The following is an 18845-nucleotide window of genomic DNA, read 5'->3' as shown; positions in this document are numbered from 1 at the left end:
TTTGACAGCGCACGTGTTGCAAATAACACAAACAACTGAAGAAAGGCACAGCAAACTGGTCACAAGCATGTTTCTTCAGTTGTTTGTGTTGTGTTGAAAAGAAAGACATTAAATCCAATTAAATTAGAAATTTTATTTTAGCAAAAATCTGTCAAATGTCAATTCTAATTTTGTATTTAAATTCAAAATACGATCTAAATAATATTATAATTGATAAAACTAAATAAATGATGAAAATGCATATTATGTATTTGCATTAATAAATATTTAATAAGTGTTGTATCATTGTGAATTGTGAGATGCTAATTAATCTAATCAAAAACAGTTTTAAATTAGTACTTTTGAAAGCAACAAGTAAATGTAAATAACAATACGTTAGTTTTAAAATACCGTTGTTGAGCGCTTCAGAAATATGTTCCCTCGGATTGGGTTTCTGCTTGCTAGACTAGAAAACAACTGCGGGCTGCAATATCCAAAATAGCCAGGTTTGCTTATGAAGCACTTTTCAACTCAAGTGACCAGCCTAGTTTCCCATTTCCCATGGAGCGACTGGTCATGATTTTGTGCCATTAACACACTTTCCATTGTCTCGTCTTTCTTTTCATGTCCTCCTGGCCCGTTCCCCTCGCCTCGCCTGTTCCTTCCTCACTGCCACTGCTGCTTTTTCCCACTTTTGTCTTGCTCTCTGTGTTAATGTTTCATAAGGCTGCATCACGCTGCGCTGCTGCCAAAAGCTATTCAGTCTGTTTCTCTTGCTCTTTCAAAATCATCTCTCTCTCCTGAAGACATAAAAAAGGGAAGATGGTGCAAATATTAGCAAAGGACACACAAACTCCTCTTGATGTAGAGATCTGCCCATTGCACTTAAACAACAGAACCCAAAGGCTGTTCGATGGAAAAATGATCAAGTGGAACAAGTTTTGGCGTACTCGTATTCCCAGTGCTCTTGTTCGTTTCCAGCCAAAACAGGCTTTTCTTTTAAATCAGAACAGGATTTGAAAATCTGCGGGATGTGAGGCAATCCCGCATTCCTGGGGAATTGAGTTACTTGTGCAGCAGCTGAACAGTACTGATGGAGCATCTCTTGTAACGTCTTTTTACCTCATCAGAAGCGACTTTTGTTTCTGTGGCTGCACACAATCTGCAAGTAACTTTGTTCGCAATTTCTGCAACTCTTGTGGAAGATTTATTAAAGTCCTCCTGCATGCACTAAATGTATCCCTTAACGTCGCCTTGAAATCAAAAGAGAGTTTTTTGTTATTTAGTATCAATATGTTTGTATTAAAGGGATAGTTCTCCCAAAATAAAATATATTACAGTTAATTTACTCACCTTCAGCCATCAAAGATGTGATCATTTTTCTTCAGTAGAGCATTGAAGAAGCTGAATCGTGGTCCTTGTGATTCACATAATGCACCTACATATTCAGAGGATGGAACGTGTGTAAATTAACCGATAGTATCTTGATGCAGCCTTTACGATGCAAGCTGAGATTGCATCCTTCAGCGATGCAATGTCAGCGCAATGCACTCAAATGGCCAAATCAGCCATGATGAATGCCAAATCAGCCATGTCACCCTGCAGCCCAAGACCGGTTACTCACTGAAGCTAAGCAGGGCTGAGCCTGGTCAGTACCTGGATGGGAGACCACTAGGGAACACTAGGTTGATGTTGGAAGTGGTGTTAGTGAGGCCAGCAGGGGGCGCTCAACCTGTGGTTTGTGTGAGTCCTAATGCCCCAGTAAAAGTGAAGGGGACACTATACTGTCACTGGGCGCCGTCTTTCGGATGAGACGTTAAACCGAGGTCCTGACTCTCTGTGGTCATTAAAAATCCCATGGCACTTCTCGTGAAAGAGCAGGGGTGTAACCCCGGTGTCCTGGCCAAAGTCCCTCTATCGGCCCTTAAGATCATGGCTTCCCAATCATCCCCTTCCACCGAATTGGCTCTAACACTGTCTCTCCACTCCACCAATAGCTGGTGTGTAGTGAGCGCACTGGCGCCGTTGTCCTGTGGCTGCCGTCGCATCATGATTGTGAAGCGCTTTGGGTGTATGGCCATACACAATAAATGCGCTATATAAATACACATTACATTACATTACATTACATTACATTAAATGGAGCGAGTGACGTGACTGTGAGGGGTAGGGTTAGGGGTGGGGTAAGGTGAGCCCATTAAAAGGCATTGGATGCAGCTCAGATTGCACTGCACCAGGTCTGAATCCAGACTCCTCTCCAATTAACTGTAATTTTGAAGCATTAATAAAGTGTGCTCCAATGAATTGCGTTTAGAAAATACCCAGCAGGCACAGGACATCAACATGTTTGATGTTGTACCCCAACATCATGGGGACGTTGCATTTAGTTTGGAGATGAAAATCAGGAACCCAACGTCAGACCAATGTAAATGTTCAACGTCCAACCTAAAATCAACCAAATCTCAATGTCTGATGATGTTACAGCTTGACGTTGTGTGAACGTTACCACTATGACGTCTGTCAGACATTGATTGCCATGCCCGATGAATAAATGTCAGTATTTGACGTCAATACGATGTTGGTTAAAGATGTTGGCTCGACACAAATTTTGGTAACTTTCCAACACAAGCTAAAATCAGCCAAATATCAGCATCGTTCGTCGTTATTGAACATTAAAATAACGTTGTCCTTAGACACTGCCTAGACATTGAATTTTGGTCACCTGAACTTTTTCAGTTTCTCACTGTCACCCAGTATAAGTCAACTGTTTTTATGACATCACTGCGCAATTCAGCTTCTCATTAGATCTTCTAACCAATCGAACACTCTCTAGTTGAGATGGGATATCTGAGAGGTCATTTTAGGGCTGTGCGGTAATTGAAATTGAATCACAATTGCGATTTGAAATGTTGCGATTAGCTAATCAATATGCGTTATAATATATATATATGTATTATTTAATTTCCCCCACCCAGAGTAAATGCGTGACTGCCGTCTGTGTGTGACAGTTTCACAAGCCAATTGAGTGAGCTCACTTTCATTCTACCCAATCCGAATTGTTTAACCAAACTATGCGGCAAGCGCACAATAAAACAAACAAACAGGAAAGCACGGACAAGTGGGATGATGGCGTCTGCTGCTTCAAAAGCATAAATAAATATTTATAATAAGGAAAAACAGCATGTCGGTAATATGGGAATATTTTGGTTTCAAAGTCACAAACATCGAACAATAACAGATCATTTGTAAGAGCTGTTGCAGAATTATTGCCACAGCACGAGGAAATACAACAACCAGCACCTTAAAAAGCACCACAGACGGCTATATGGGAAGCGTCTTGCTAAAAAGTCAGTATTAATATTATTAGTATTAATATTATTAGTATTAGTATTAAAAGTCAATATAAAGTATTGCCAGTGTTACTCAATCAACAGCGAAGTACAATTCCAGAGTTATTTGCAGCTGTTATACCATATGAAACTAACACCATAACTCACTACTGTTTGCTGTAGAGAAAAATTAATTAATACTTATAAATAGACTTTTTCAGCTCCTTTTTTAACTAACACTCACTAAATTTAAATTATAAATATCAGTTAAAAAAAAACGCAATTAGATATTTTCCCCAAATCCCACAGTGTTAGTTCATATCAGGAGTTCAACTAAACACTTAAATATAAAAGTTATAAATCTGATTATTATCAAATTGTCCCATCCTAAATGCTAATGTTTACATTTTTAGTGTTTGACATTAAATGTTTAAATGAAGTTTTATTTTAAGAAAAGCGTGTGAAATGATAGATCACGGCTGGTCCCCAATCAATAATCATTGCTAGTCCAATCAGATATCATTGCTAGACCAATCAGATGAATTCTAGCCTCCAGTAAATAAACCCATTCATTCTACCTTCCTTGTCTTCGTTTTGAGGAATTCCCCCATCCACCCCATCACCTTTTATCATGAAGAGTTCTCAAGACCTACCTGATCTCTGACCCCATGTCATGCTACATGACCATGCAGGGGCCCTGGGCTCAAGTATCTCTGAGCTCAGGGATCTCTCCTGGGACAGCAAGCCAAATCTGCAAATTGTGTCAAGCAATAGCTAAGTGTGAACTTTAAAAGTGCTTGTAACCCAACACACTTACCTGATTTAGTTAACTAAGCACCACAAAATTATTAGATAAAAATACTAGCACTAATTTATTTACTAGTACTCATTCGTTGGATACTAGTAACTATTATAGAGATAATATACTGTAAGAAGTGATTAGCTACTTTAAAAAAGTGAGTAAACTCATTGTGCTTAAAAGCAACAAGTTGATTTTACTTTAAAAAGTCACTAAACCCACTGACTTAACTTTTATAAGTATGCACATCATTTGTTTACTTAATAATTATAGGGCAATGAGTTTACTCTCTTTTTTAAGTAAAATCAACTAATTGCTTTTTTTGCAGTGCAGTACCTAATTATTTAATCTAGATGCCCTTCCAGACGCAACCCAGTGCTGGAAAACATCAATACACTCATTCACACACACTTGTACACTACGGCCAATTTAGTTAATACAATTCACCTATAGCGCATGTTGTTGGACTGTGGGGAACAAGAACACCAAACCCATGGGGAGAACATGCAAACTCCACACAGAAACGTTTCCTGGCCCAGCCGGGACTTGAAACAGCAACCTTCTTGCAGTGAAGTGACACTGAGCCACTGTGCCAGCTCATTTCTATATGCTTTTTAAAATAAAATATTTAATAAACAGAACATTTTTTTAAATATTTTAAATACACCTCTTGTAATAACACAAGTCACATTTCAATGACTTTATTGTATGCTTGCTGAATGAAGATGAACTCTTATATAAAAAAAGGCTGAGCCCAAACTTTTCAATTACACATATATTTACCAAATTGAAGCGTTACTTAAAATGCCCGCTGAGTGCCCGAGCTGCAGGTCCAGCAGAAACAGCTGGAGATCTCAGGTCATCCTACAGTATAACTCTCCCAGCATGATGCTTGACTGATCTGGGACATCACAGACCTTCAGAAGCATCCGTGACTTCCGGAAGAAAGTCCACCGCTCGGCACATTCATCACTATGAAGAAAATCAAAGTACATCCAGAAAGAACTTTCAGACTAAATTGCAGGTGCAAAGTGCCAATGAATATGAAGCAAAATGACGTGCACCTTCAGAAGAACTGAGTCTCCAGCCTTCTCACATTTTCCGCTCTGATTGGGGGATAATCTCTGTAATGGACTCAAATATGGTCAAATGTGTTGAGAAATGGTCCATTTAAACAGAACGCCCCACTTTTATTGGCAGCTGAAGGCAAAATATAGCTTTATTAAACTAGATTTGGATCTTTTCTGAAGAAGATGGGAGTGTGCTCAAGTTAACTAAAGTCTAGGGTCGTTTGCTGAAGTATTTCAGTAGTTCCTAAAAGAAATATTTATTAGAGACTTCTTACTATTTAGATACTGGTACTTAATCATTAGATACTAGTAGTGATTACAGATGCTAATTCTTATTTTTAGGAACTAATTTTATTATTAGATATTTTACTTATTAGTTTAATTCTTATTATTTGATACTATTTATTCATTAAAAAGAAACTAATACTAGTGCTATAATCTTTAGACACTAGCATTTATTATTAGAGACTAGTCATTAATTAGATACTAGTAACTAATAATATTTATTAAATAAGTTGTATCTAAGAAATAGATAAGAAATACTAAAACCTAATAAATAACAGCTAGAAACAACAGTAACTGCAGCGAAATGAAATATTCCTCATCATGTTATTTCACAATGAAAAGTAGGCTGCGTGTGTTTTACGTCGGCCAACTGAATGTTTAAATCGTCTCGTCTTTTTGGTAGATCTCTTCAAAAGAGGTACTTCGTATCTAGCCTAGACCTGTGTGCCGATTTTTAAGGGTCTCCATGTTTTCGCAAGTAACAGAGACTGATACGATGGTGTCAGGTTTCATCTTATTATAACAACCTGCACCTCTTCTCTCGCTAATGCAAACTGACAATCACATACCTCTCAAAGACAGCAGCAGCCTCTGCAGGAAAAGCCAAGTCTCCATCTCAATTCCTGAGCGCCAGATCGATGACCGACAACGGCATGAGGATCCCATACTGTACCTCATCACGGAGAGCCAAATCTCTGAAGAGGCAAAAACAGTTATACTTCATATAACAGGAGAGCGAAGGTTGAGTGATCGAACAGGCCGTAAAGGATGATGCGTTAATCAGGATAACAAAATCCAGGTTAGTCACGTGTTCTGCTGGAGACTGTCAGCTTTCTTAGCTTTTGATTTGGCCAGAAATGTCAGTTCTGCCCTCAGTCGCCCTCATGCTGTTTACAGGGCGTTTTCTGTATCACTTTATTTCTTCCGAGGAGCAAAGAAGAGAGTTCAAGAGTCTGATTAATTTCTGTACTGTTATAAATTGATATGTTTTTAAAAATATTTCATCATTTAATTGATTTAATGGAATGAGGCAGCACAATGGATAGGGCTGTCACCTCACAGCAAGACGGTCACTGGTTCGGCCCTCATGCTGCATCAGTTGGCATTTCTATGTGGAGTTTGCATGTTCTCCCCATGTTGGTGTGGGATTCCTCCGGGTGCTCCGGTTTCCCCCACAGTCCAAAGACATGCTCTTTAGGTGAATTGGGTAAGCTGAATTGGCCATAGTCTATGTGTGTGAATGAGCTGGAGGGGCATCTGCTGCGTAAAACATGTGCTGGATAAGTTGGCGGTTTATTCCGCTGTGGCCTCCCCTGATTAATAAAGGGACTAAGCTGAAAAGAAAATGAATGAATGAATAATAATATTTTAACTTTTTAAATATTTTTACTATTTATCATTTTATATATTTCTGTTAATGTATTTGTGTAAATTTGTGTATTTCATTTGTTTATTTAAGAAAATAAGGGAATAATGTTGAAAGGAAAATCTAATTCAATCTTTAAATATAAATAAAAATATGAGTTATTATTATATTTTTTAATTAAACTATCAAAAGTTTGGGGTCAGTGGTATTTTTAATTGTTTTAAAATAAGCATCTTCTGCTCACCAAAGCTGCTTTTATTTGTCATTTAAATTTAATTTATTCGAGTGAATTTAAAGATGAATTTTCAGCTTTATTACTCCAGTCTTCAGAGTCACATGATCCTTCAGAAATCACTCTAATATTAATTATTATTATTATTAGTAGTAGTAGTATTATTAATAATAATTGTAATAGTAATAAAAGCAATAATGACTGGAGTAATAATTTCATTGGAAACTACATACAATAAGAAAGCAGTTATTTAAAATTTTAATAAATATTTAACAGTTTTTTTATTACATGTAATAAGTGCCGCCTTGATGAACAGAATCATTTTCTTTAAAAATCACATGAAAAAAACTGACCCCAAACTTTTGATCAGTAGTGTATATATACAAGAATATGTGTGTTTAAATTTAATGTTGTATATATTTTTTAATTATATATAATTTAATTATTTAAAATAGGATGGTGCTATTCCTTTTTGTATTATTTTTATAAAGTAATTGTAATGTATTTTTAAAAGGGGTATAGAAATATTATTATTTATTGATTCATTGATTTTAACCCAGATGTAATTAAGATTGAAAAAAAGCATTCAATTGATTTAAGTTAAGTGGTTGGAAACAATGTATATGGGCTGAATTTAAACACACAAATTAAGTTGAACATTGCTAAATTTAATTTGTATGTTTAAATTTAGTTTAAATTGCAACCACTTACCTTAAAAATGTAGCAAATGCAATTAATATTTTTTTCAGTGTAGTTTTAGTGGCTTAACCAGTACTTATTTAAGGGGATTTACACCTATTTAAATTTGAATACTAACAGTTCTTGACCCCAGTGAGCTACAAAAAAAAATTAGGTAAAATTATAATTATTAGGTGTAACAATTTATAATAGGAATGAAGACACTTTGAGCTTTATCTAGAATATTTTGTGCTAAAAATATGAAAAGTTATACATTGTAAAGTAATGAGAAAGAAATATTTGTTTTTCCATATACAGAGACATGAAATCAGTCATATAATAGCCTAGAAAAAATATTCCTTAAGGCCAAGTGTCTCATGAGTTTATATTTCAAATTTGATGAAGATAACATGCTGAAATAAGATTTCTGTAAAGTTTTCCGAGACTATATCGGTGTCCTCTCCCTCACCGTCAGAGGCACTTTCTTAAAAATGACCTTCCTAAATGAAACCAGTAACAATTATTTAGTTTACATTTACATTTCATGTATCTTTGGAAAGAAGATTTTGGGTTTTACAATGTTTAAAATGCTAAAAAAAAAATCATAAACAAATATATAATGGATGAAATTAGACCTGGAGCAATACAGAAAAGTAAAAGGTCAAAAGCCACACATCTCCTGAGTATATGTTTTGAATTTGATGGCAATCTCATGCAAAATTACATTTCTGGAATTGTTTTTCTGAGGCAACGTCCTGATGCTGGCTAAGAGGTTAAAGGTGATGTGTGTAAATTATTATACAGTAGATACACTAACATAATTTACTTACTCTTTAAATGACTTGGAATATCATAAACAGTCAAAGCTCGTCACGCCAGAAAATACCCCAAATCTGTAAACTGTCAATAGGTTTACGTAACTTTCTTATTTATGCTCCAGGCTGATATCCTCTCCGCTCATCTCTGTCTTTTTCCAGCACAGTTTTCCAGGAGCTTTAGTGGGAATATCGCAGTGTTTTTCCCCCTCTTGTTTCCATTCCCCTTTTCAAGATATGAGGAACTCCGCCAGAGAGGTTGCCATGGCGTCAGCGTCCACAACAGACAAAAACAGTGAAGATTCATCCAGAGCGGCACAGCGGGCACTGCAGAGACTCAATCAGCTGGAGACCCAACACTTCACTGTTTCTGCTCAGACTGTGCAGAAGGATGATCCCCTGTGAGTTCCTGGGTAAAAGCCAGACGGTGAGACTGTTTAACTGCCGCTTACGTCAGACTGTGTGCTCTATGTTATAAGAAAAAAATAGGCAAGATTACAGCACTACCAGAGCATTTTACCTCAACAGTCCATATCCGATCTGGAAACTAAAATAATAAGACTTTGGGCCTGTCCCAATACCCATATTGCACTCTTGGCCACTGGTTAGCATATAGTATACATGCAACAGGAAGTGCAAAGATAAATAAATAAATAAAGTATAGTGTTGCAAAAAAAAAAAAGGGGCAAAATGATTGGCTCCTTTGAGCATTATAATTTTTTTTTTATATATAATAAAAAAAAACATTTCGCTGTGTAGAACATATGCCAGAGTATTTGGGGGTTCATTCAGCTGCAGTGACCCCTGATAAATAAGGGACTTAGGCGAAGGAAAATTAATAGATAAATATTTCGAAGTAATGATTAACAGAGGCACGACACATTTTTTATAACTAATTCATAACTAATTTGTCTTTGCCGGGAACATTTTACTAGTTATTTTTGTAGTAAAGAAGCAAAAACTGAAATTTAAAAGCTTAGCTGCGTAAACTGTTTAACCACAGCAGGGCTAATGTCTGTAATTAACCTTTAATAATGCTAAAATCATTCATTCATTTTCTTTTCGGCTTAGTCTCTTTATTAATCTGGGGTCACCACAGCGAATGAACGGTCAACTTATTCAGCACATGTTTTACGCAGCGGATGTCTTTCCAGCTGCATCCATGCACACTCACACACATACACAATTTAGCTTACCCAAATCCCCCATAGCGTATGTCTTTGGACTCTGCACCACCGTGCAGCCCCATGCTAAAATTTAAATCTAAATGTTATGATAAACTTAACAAAACAAAATAGCATGGACAATGTAACAATAGAAGATTACAAAAGCCCATAACCAAATTAGGCTACTGAATCATGAAAAATTGTCAAATAAATAAAATAATTTGATTATATAAAAATAAGCACTATAGTTTAAATTAATAATAAATTCTAAAATGATAGTAAAATAACACAGACAGACAGATATAGGTAGATAGATTATGCAGTATAGGCAGTTCGCCAGAAACTTACTGTAAATTAATTACAGCAAAAACACTGTATTTACAGATAGATAGATAGATAGATAGATAGATAGATAGATAGATAGATAGATAGATAGATAGATAGATAGATAGATAGATAGATAGATAGATAGATAGATAGATAGATAGATAGATAGATAGATAGATGAAATTAATTGCAGAAAATGGTGGCAGCTGTACTTGTTTTTTTTTTCTGCTGGTGTGAGATCAATTTGTTACCTTTGAGAGAAGAATGTGTTTTCCAGCAGGTTGCGTTCAGTGAATCAGAGACATATGGGTGGCGCAGAGAAAGCCTGAATTATAGCTTCTTTCAAAGCCCTGTTTGTTTTCCTATGGAGCAGGATGGGCCATTACCTCATCCTTGTGTTTTAACTGAACACGAGTCACTGCTGCTCCGTGCGTGTGTGTGCATGTGTGTGTGTGTGTGTGTGTGTATGAGCACACATGTGTTCTGGTAGGGCATTCCTTTGGCTTTCAGCACATTACAGATGATCTCTGCAGAGATGTAATGGCCCAGTGGGAATGGGGTTTGGGAGGATGCTAATAAGTGAACTGATGAATGGAATGTTAAATCGAGTCCTCTGACATGTCGAATATTGGCTAAAGCCCGCTGACCGCTTCTATTGCCTGTGGTATGTAATAATAATAACCCACGCTCATCATGAGCACTGGTCTGTTCAGTGAGGCTCATTTTTTCTAAATTTTTTTTTTAAGGTAAGTCGTCGCAAACAATATATGAGCTTAAACAATTTAAACAAATAAATTAAGTTGAACTAATTTAAATTTAAAGCTAAATTTAAATTTACTAAATTTAATTTGTTTGTTTAAATTCAGCCTGTATTAATTGTTTGCATTGGCTACTTGATGAAATATCAGTATTATAAGTTTTGATGGTTTTAAATACAGTAGATGCTGTTTTCAGTCCTGTTTTGAAGTCTTTCTTGTCCAAGACAGCTAGTTCTTTTAGTAGACATCCCAGAGGAGTTCTAACAAACTCAATTCTGCTTATAGTCAGTAGTCTAATTATATTTTGTTGAAATGGCTTTTCTTGTAAGGCTTTTGTAACATTATTAACTGAATTAACTGAAGTATTGTACATGTTGTAATGGTTGGTAGGCCAACCAGCTATTGGATTAGTAACTATTAGTGAAAATATTTAAAGATTAATTGCTTATATAGCGTAATATTATATTGAAATATTTTGAATGTAATCTAAAAGTTATTCTGGTAACATTTTAGTTTCAGTGACAATTCCCACTATTAACTGGCTTGTTATTTGCCTGTTATTGTCACAATCACCAGCAATCTAATCCTGGCAGATCGTAAACACACAGTTAGATAAGGAACTACAAATCCGCCAGTACATGGACTACCAAATCCAGTCATGCACCACTCACACGCACCTGTTCCGGATTAGACAGTTAAACAGTTAGGAAAGCAATCGAATGCTTCAATTATAACATTGGATGTGTGCAGTTTTAAAGTGACACCTGTTATTTAATGTAATCAAATTAAAAAATCCAAATAATTGAGATTTATTCACTCTTTAATCAGAACGTGTAAGTTATACAGTGAGGATTAGTGAGATTTGATAACTTGATATTTTTTTTTTATAATCGCTATTAATTTTAATAAGCTGAACTGTTTGCTATTTTTTTTATTTTAATTTTTTATTTTTTGCTGCTAATGTATACTATTTATATAGACTACTATGTAGAACATATAAAGTAATTTGGGGATTGGGGTGGGGGGGCATATCCCTTATTATGGTAGGCATATCCCTTATTATGGTGGGCATATTCCTTAATTTCACATCTTAATGTTGACGGGTATGAACTGATTACAAGGACTATTTACACAGCACACACACACACACATCATGGCTGAGTCTTGTTATACTGATTTGTTAACATTACGGTGCGTTTTTCTTTCCGGTTTTGGCCCTCACTTTGTTTTGTTTGTTTTACTGTTTATTCTTGTCAGCTGCCTGCCTTCTGGCAGCTTCCTTGTTATTTGTTTACGACTCTGGATTATCTGCATATACCCATTTTGCCCTGTGTTGACTGTTGCCTGTCTGACCATTCTGCATAACAAATACTGCATTTGGATCTGCAATCTGTTGTCAATGTCTCACTTCACATTACAGTTATTAAGGTAGTTTTTAGTACTCCGAAAATTTGGTCTTATTCTACATCTCTAATCCATTGTAAACCCAACTACCACAAAACTATTAATAAACAGCACAGTTGTATTTTTTTAGCTAAATGTGATAATTGTTCCATAAAATTGTACCACAAAAGAAAACATAGATTATTTGCATAATAATTATAAATATTTCAATATTGAGTTACTGTTATTTTGAATATAAACTGACAGTTATGTTTACACTTTACAGTGAGGTTCCACTAGTTCAAGGGTTCCCAAACTTTTCAGCCCACGACCCCCAAAATAACAATGTCAGGGACTCACGACCCCTAATATCTTCTGAGGTGGTTATAAATACAAAAACCTTGCATGCAATGGCGCACACACACCAATAGACCCAAGTCTATTCTTTGTTGAATTTTTTTTTTATGTATGTCAGTGCTGTAAAAAAAAACAGAAAGTTTAACCTGGTGTTATAAAATCAATCTGCTGCATCTGCTATTGCTGTGTCTTTAATATAATGTGATTACCCCAGTGGTCGCAATCCAATAGAACTAGTAACAATAAGCTACTATAGTTATTATATACGGTAGTATATAGTCACTCTAAAAGACTTTTTTTTTCTCTTCAGTAGGTTATGGATAAAATATGGTCATTCCTATGGTTTAATAAAAATAAATAGATTTTTGGAAATCACTGGGCAACCCCCCCACCCCCCACCCCCTTCATAGTACCGTGACCCCTCGGGGGGTCCCGACCCCCACTTTAAGAACCACTGCACTAGTTAATGTATTTATTTATTAACATGAAAAAAAAAACTATGAACAATACATTTATTATAGTATTTATTGATCTTTTGATAATGTTACTTCACTGTTAGTTCTTGTTAACTAACAGTACATTAACTTATGTGAACAATCATCACTTTGGATTTTAATAATGCATTATAAATATTGAATGTAATTAATAAATGCTGCACATTTACTAACACTAACTAACAATACATTAACTAACATTAACTAATGGAGCCTTATTGTAAAGTGTGACCAAAGTTGTTATTTGTTTAGTTAAAAAAATTATATAACATTGATTAAACTAATCATTGTCTGAGTGTACATCTTGATCCTGTGTTCTAAACGTTAGATTAGCACTGCTGTCCTTTAGAATTCGAATGTCCCTGGACGTCTGAGGGGCCCTTCCCTCTCTCTGCCTATGTTTTAGCTGTAGTTGAAGCCAGGCACATCTGGACCCCATTAGGCCTGTAATGTCACATGGACCATCAGATCATGTCTCTACGTCTTTCGGGTGCTGTGAGCTCCAGCGTCTCCACCTCCAACATTCATTCATGCAGTTATTAATGTTAATCGCACATAATCACAGACATGTTTTCCTCTGAGATCACGTCGTAGGTTCAACACCGCATGAGAATTCAGTGTGAGTCTTAAGAACTTCTGCCGGTGCCGATTGCACTGTTTAGGGAAGCAATGAGATATGTTTTCCATAGACTGTCTGTTACAGTGTGAGTTTAACTGGTTGTTCTACACCTCATGAATATGAATCACACGGTTAGTTTGTGGATAGGTAGACATTCAGCATGCTTCCCATGCTTTTCAATCTGGTGTCATGACGAATCAAGTCCTCCTTAAAAATCGGGTCTTCAGTGGGTCCCTGAGTGATCTTAATAGTTCAGTATAGTTTAAATGAGTAGAATTAGTAGCATGGTGCAGCACGGTGGCTCTGTGGTTAGCACTGTTGCCCTACAGCAAGAAGGTTGCTAGTTTAACTCCCGGCTTGGCCAGTTAGCATTACTGTGTTGTATGTTCTCCCCATGTTTGCGGGGTTTCCTCCGGGAGCTTTGTGAATTGGTTAAACAAAGGTGGCCATAGTGTGTGTGTGTGTGTGTGTGTGTGTGTGTGTGTGTGTGTGTGTGTGTGTGTGTGTGTGTGTGTGTGTGTGTGTGTGTGTGTGTGTGTGTGTGTGTGTGTGTCTGTGTGAGTGTGTGTGTGCGAATGAGAGTGTATGAGTGTTTCCCAGTACTAGTTAGGGTGCTGGTAGGGCATCCACTGTGTAAAACATATGCTGGAATAGATGGCGGTTGATTCCGCCGTGTTGACCCCTGATAAATAAGGGACTAAGTAAAATGTCAAACTAATTAAAATTTATTAATTTTTAGCACCTGATCACAACTCTTGTGAAATAATGTTTACATTTATCTAATTTAAAAAGCATTATAATGACTATAAACATATTTTAAATGATTTTTCATATGCTAATTTGTAGCTAAAGGCTGGGGTCACAAATACATTTTTATTATTATTTCCCTGCAATTATGAAAATCATTGTGCAAAAACTTTTTTTTTTAATTATGTCTTTTTTTCTATATTTTTCTATATGAATTGTTTATATATAAATTGATTATACATACATATCTAAGCACTTATTGTGCGGTCTCTGTCGACATCTGGTGAATGGACATTTTTGACCATCTTTGCTCTGCTCAATGACAAGTTAATGGCCGCCAATGTGCTGTCTCTCAGAAATCATATATTTTAAAATAGGCACTATCCTTAAAAACACACTACAAACAAACAACTACATTCTCGTCTAAAAAAGCCCCAAAAGTACATTATGTAGCCCAACAGCAGCAATATTGGTCAAACTGTAGAGTGTCCTCTGCTTGTTGCTGTATGTGGGCAGAGGAACACACAAGTGTGAAGAGGCTGGACGACTGCTGTTATTTGCAGAATATCACATGGGTATCAGCCAATCAGATTCAAGAAACAAACAGAACTGTTTTAGAAATATATATATTTTTAATTACAATATATGTTTTTTTTATTTAATAATAATTTTTATGAATTTCATTTTTTCAAGTATGTTGCAGAAGCATTGAAAACTGGGATATGATTGTAATAAAAGTAATAACGCCTAAGGTATTGCAATTTTTTCTAAATATTTGTTACAATTTTACAGAATAAAAAAATTGGAAGAATAGACAATTTAAGAAGTAAAACACAACAAAATAAAACTACTAGCTAAACTTTATAATATTAAGCACTTTCACAAATGAAAAATCTCAAATCACTTGATTAGCCATCACACTGAAATGAACAATTCTGTACAGACCTCCCCCAAAGAACCAGGTGGCCATAAAGATTGATGACTGACTATTTTGAGTGGAAAGCAGGACTTCTTTCACTGTGGCGGCCAAACTGAGTGTTGCACTTTTAATCCGAGCTTATTCTGATTACGTACCCCTAAATACATTTCTGGAGATCGTCAAATACGTCCCTGGAGCTACATTTTTTTTGTTGTTGTTGTTGTTGTTTTTGTTTTTGCAAATCCTCCAGTGGCCGCTGTGTACAATTTTTTGCATCTCACATTTCTTTCGCAAGTGCCATTCACGTCTGCTGTTCTCACATAAATCCACCACAGGCCGTTGTTGACTGACTGACTGACCAACCAACCAATCCCCTTACTTTCCCCTTTTCCTAAACCCAATAGTGTTTTAAAAAGCACCGATTGACCCACCCACCCCCTTTCCTAGACCCAACTGCAGTGTTTTAAAAGCAATCCAGAAAAAGCGAAGCCCTCGTCTGATTTTTATTACGTTTTCAGAGTTTACCACATACTCACCCTGTTATTTACTTGTTTATTTAATTTTTTAGCTTTTGTTTTAGTTTTACCTGCTTTCTGGAACCGTTCTTCATCAGACTTAAACCCCCTTGTCATGGTCAACTCCTCTCTGCACCTCAAGTCTGCCAACACACGTGTCGAGCTACCGGACAAACAGGTAACAGTAGGGAAAGCCATCAATGTATCGAGCTAAGCGGTCAGCTGGTAAGCCTAAATAGTAAATGGTGTAATACCGCCTAGTAGCGTTCGTTTTAAAGATGAAATGCAGCCATACGTACTTCTGGCTACATAATTTGCGATCTCCAGAAATGTATACAGGGCTACGTTTTCAGAATGAACCTATGTTGTGCAGATTTCTCCATTATTAATTTGAGTGAGCTGCCTTTGTAAACTATATCTGTAGTATTTGAAGGTAGTCACTGATTATACTGATTTGTAGTTGTGCCACACTGTTCTTGTTTGGTTTGGTGGTTATACCCTAATACCCTATTGTGAAGCTCAAAACAAACTAAAAAGATAGCCATTTTTATGATTAGAATCGAAGTGCAGATAGTATTCACATCCTGTCGGGTAAAGCATTTCCATTAGGAATAGGTTCAAGAGTTTAATTTGAGCCCTAATATCTACAGTAGCATGCAGGCTGCTCTGAATCAGGTGATCTGGTATTATATTATGCATTGCATAAAGTGAAAAAGGTAAATCTATAATCTTGCTCACATAGAAGCAACTGTGCATGCAGAGGTTGTTTCAGGCCTCAGGGTTTCTCCAGGATGTATTGACTTAGCTGTGTACACATAACACTCTCAATGGTCCCGGCCTGCCAAACCTCATTTTGTCACTATCTCTCTCCCCCCACTGAGAGCCATGTTTTCCAGCAGAAAAAAAGAAACTCAATTAGCAGGCTGAGCCTCACAGACAACCACAGGAGTCACCTGATCATTACCAACTGACACTAATTAAAGCAGATTTGTCTTCCTAAATTAAGCTGGAGATTTGCTCTCACCTCAGCTTTGTGGGCTGAAATTTGAAAGTCAGAGGTCAGCTCTGTGGTCGGAAAATGTATTTCAGACTTCCCATGTCTTGGTGTCTCTCTTGCTCCCTCAGTTTTCTTCCTCATTTTACTACCTTTCCGGTGTATGAGGAATTCACATCTGCCTGTGTAACTGTTATGTTTTGCTTTAAACATGCGTACAGTCTAGACTGTGGTGGTTGCGCCTGTTCAAGAAAGACTCGTAAAAACAGGTTTGGAGAGTTCTGGCTTATATTTGAAGTCAACTTCCCGTGTTCTGGCCACGCAAGTTCATCAAAATACATTTTCTTCTGTTTGTATTGTTCCTCAGGTGTATCAGAGACTGTATGGCAATTTGTTGCAATGGAGCTGGATGGGTTTGTGCATTTGTGGTTGTAGTTAAGAGGCATGGAGCCCGTTTTTTAGTATGATTCATGATGTTTATCATTTATTAATTTTCATTAATTTTAATTAAATAGTTTTTCTTAGTAATAAATAATGTACAATCAGTCAACAGTATTAAAAAAGATGAACCCTGCAACCAACAGTCTTAAAAAGATAAATATTATGTAACAAGAATTGCATTCATGTTAATGCAGCACTGAATATTTTTTGTGTCTAAATTCTGCTAAACTGGATACTTTGCTACTGTAGACCAAGAATCAAAAAACAGACAAAGAGAACCATGGAATCAAGGAACAGGTTACAATTTAGCAAATAATGATTGTGTCTGTGGTGCTTAAATCGTCCAATGAATCTGTGAGGATGATCTGAAGCTGTGTGTGAAATCAAGGGGTGATCTAGAACTGGTGTGTGAGTGCTGGGCATGATGGGATTCGTAGTTCAGTAAATCCAGCAGATGTGTATTTCTCCAGCAATCTGCAAACTTTAGATTGCTGGTGATCATAACAGATATACCTATTTTATACTATAAACAGAGCACACCAGATGTCATCTTAGAGATTAAACAGTCTGGTAATTTAATGATTTGTAAAATTGGAATTATTTGCTTTATTGGCTGCTGTAGAACTTTGGTGAAGATCAAGTTTTATGCAAATAAATATTACGCTTGCTCAAATTAATATTTGAAGATAAGTTAAATCAGTCTATGTTTATTGGTTGGAGAGGAAACTCATAAAGCCAATTAGGACATACTCACATTAGGTACATTAGTTGCCTAGGATCACGATTGTGCCCCCTCCCCTCTCCCCTTTGACCTGCACTCACATTGCATTTTTACCTACCGAACCTGAGCACGCTTACGTCATCGATGATGTGACTGTTCAGTTTAACAGGAAGAGAAGCGCTCTCGCTCAGCACAGTGAAGATTGCTTTAGTTACAACGTTTTGTATTATTTTTTCGTTTGGGATGCAGTGGCACACAGTCAAATATGTTGCCGAACAGATGCATCACTTTTAACGCTCATAAATCATCATAAAATTCCTCGTGCTACACATATGAGGTTTGCTGAAAGTGCAGCTGAAGTGCAGCGAGGGGTTTGCATCTTTAATTAACTATGACATTTCGTGTTCATTGAAAATTAAGAATGAATAATACATCCATATGAAACAGTTCCTTAAAGTCACGTCTCGTCTTCAGTTTTGGGCTCAGGTATGCTTTGCACTTACACTACAAGCGTACTACGCCAAAACCCAACTGAAACGCACTCTGGCACACCTCTTCCAACCAGGCCAGGACCGGCCAAATGAACAGTGCCTGAGCCCAATTCAGAGCACTCACACTTTTCAAAGGATCAGGGAAACGCATTTGGGCATGGTTCAGATACCATAGTGTGAGTGTGCCATTAGTTGATTTTTGGGATGGTTAGGAGGCCTTGATGGACAGAGGCCTTTGGGCAAGTAAAGCCAGGACACCAGGGTCACACCCCTACTATTATTTGAGGAAATACTGAGATTTTTAATGACCACAGAGAGTCTGTGACAGTATAGAGTCAGTGTATAGAGTAACTATACTTG

The 18845-nt window shown here is 36.6% G+C and overlaps 1 protein-coding gene and 1 long non-coding RNA gene across 11 annotated transcripts in view; one reads left to right on the top strand and one right to left on the bottom strand.

Moving 5' to 3' along the window:
* Positions 1 to 115: 115 nt before the first annotated feature.
* On the bottom strand, positions 116 to 8919 carry LOC141378299 (uncharacterized). Of its 3 annotated transcripts, none has more exons than XR_012392447.1 (7): positions 8569 to 8919; positions 6032 to 6157; positions 5172 to 5231; positions 4891 to 5079; positions 1333 to 1417; positions 1102 to 1232; positions 116 to 779 (listed from the first exon to the last, which is right to left on the bottom strand). It is a non-coding gene; the product is annotated as an uncharacterized lncRNA (long non-coding RNA). The 3 variants fall into 3 exon arrangements; XR_012392445.1 differs by having other exon boundaries at positions 121 to 779; positions 930 to 1232; XR_012392446.1 differs by lacking the exon at positions 5172 to 5231 and having other exon boundaries at positions 122 to 779; positions 930 to 1232.
* tgfbr2b (transforming growth factor beta receptor 2b) overlaps positions 8815 to 18845 on the top strand; it is a 117961-nt gene continuing 107930 nt past the window's right edge. For 3 of the 8 annotated variants that reach the window (XM_073924594.1, XM_073924589.1, XM_073924585.1), the window contains exon 1: positions 8815 to 8980. The gene's annotated coding sequence lies outside the window, so the exon portion shown is untranslated. The remainder of the gene's footprint in view (positions 8981 to 18845) is intronic. The other 5 variants (XM_073924598.1, XM_073924588.1, XM_073924600.1 and 2 more) reach the window with 3 other exon arrangements.

Source organism: Danio rerio, chromosome 16, assembly GCF_049306965.1.
Source record: "Danio rerio strain Tuebingen ecotype United States chromosome 16, GRCz12tu, whole genome shotgun sequence".
Classification (NCBI taxonomy): Eukaryota; Metazoa; Chordata; class Actinopteri; order Cypriniformes; family Danionidae; genus Danio; species Danio rerio.
This window is presented reverse-complemented; position numbering and strand designations above follow the sequence as displayed.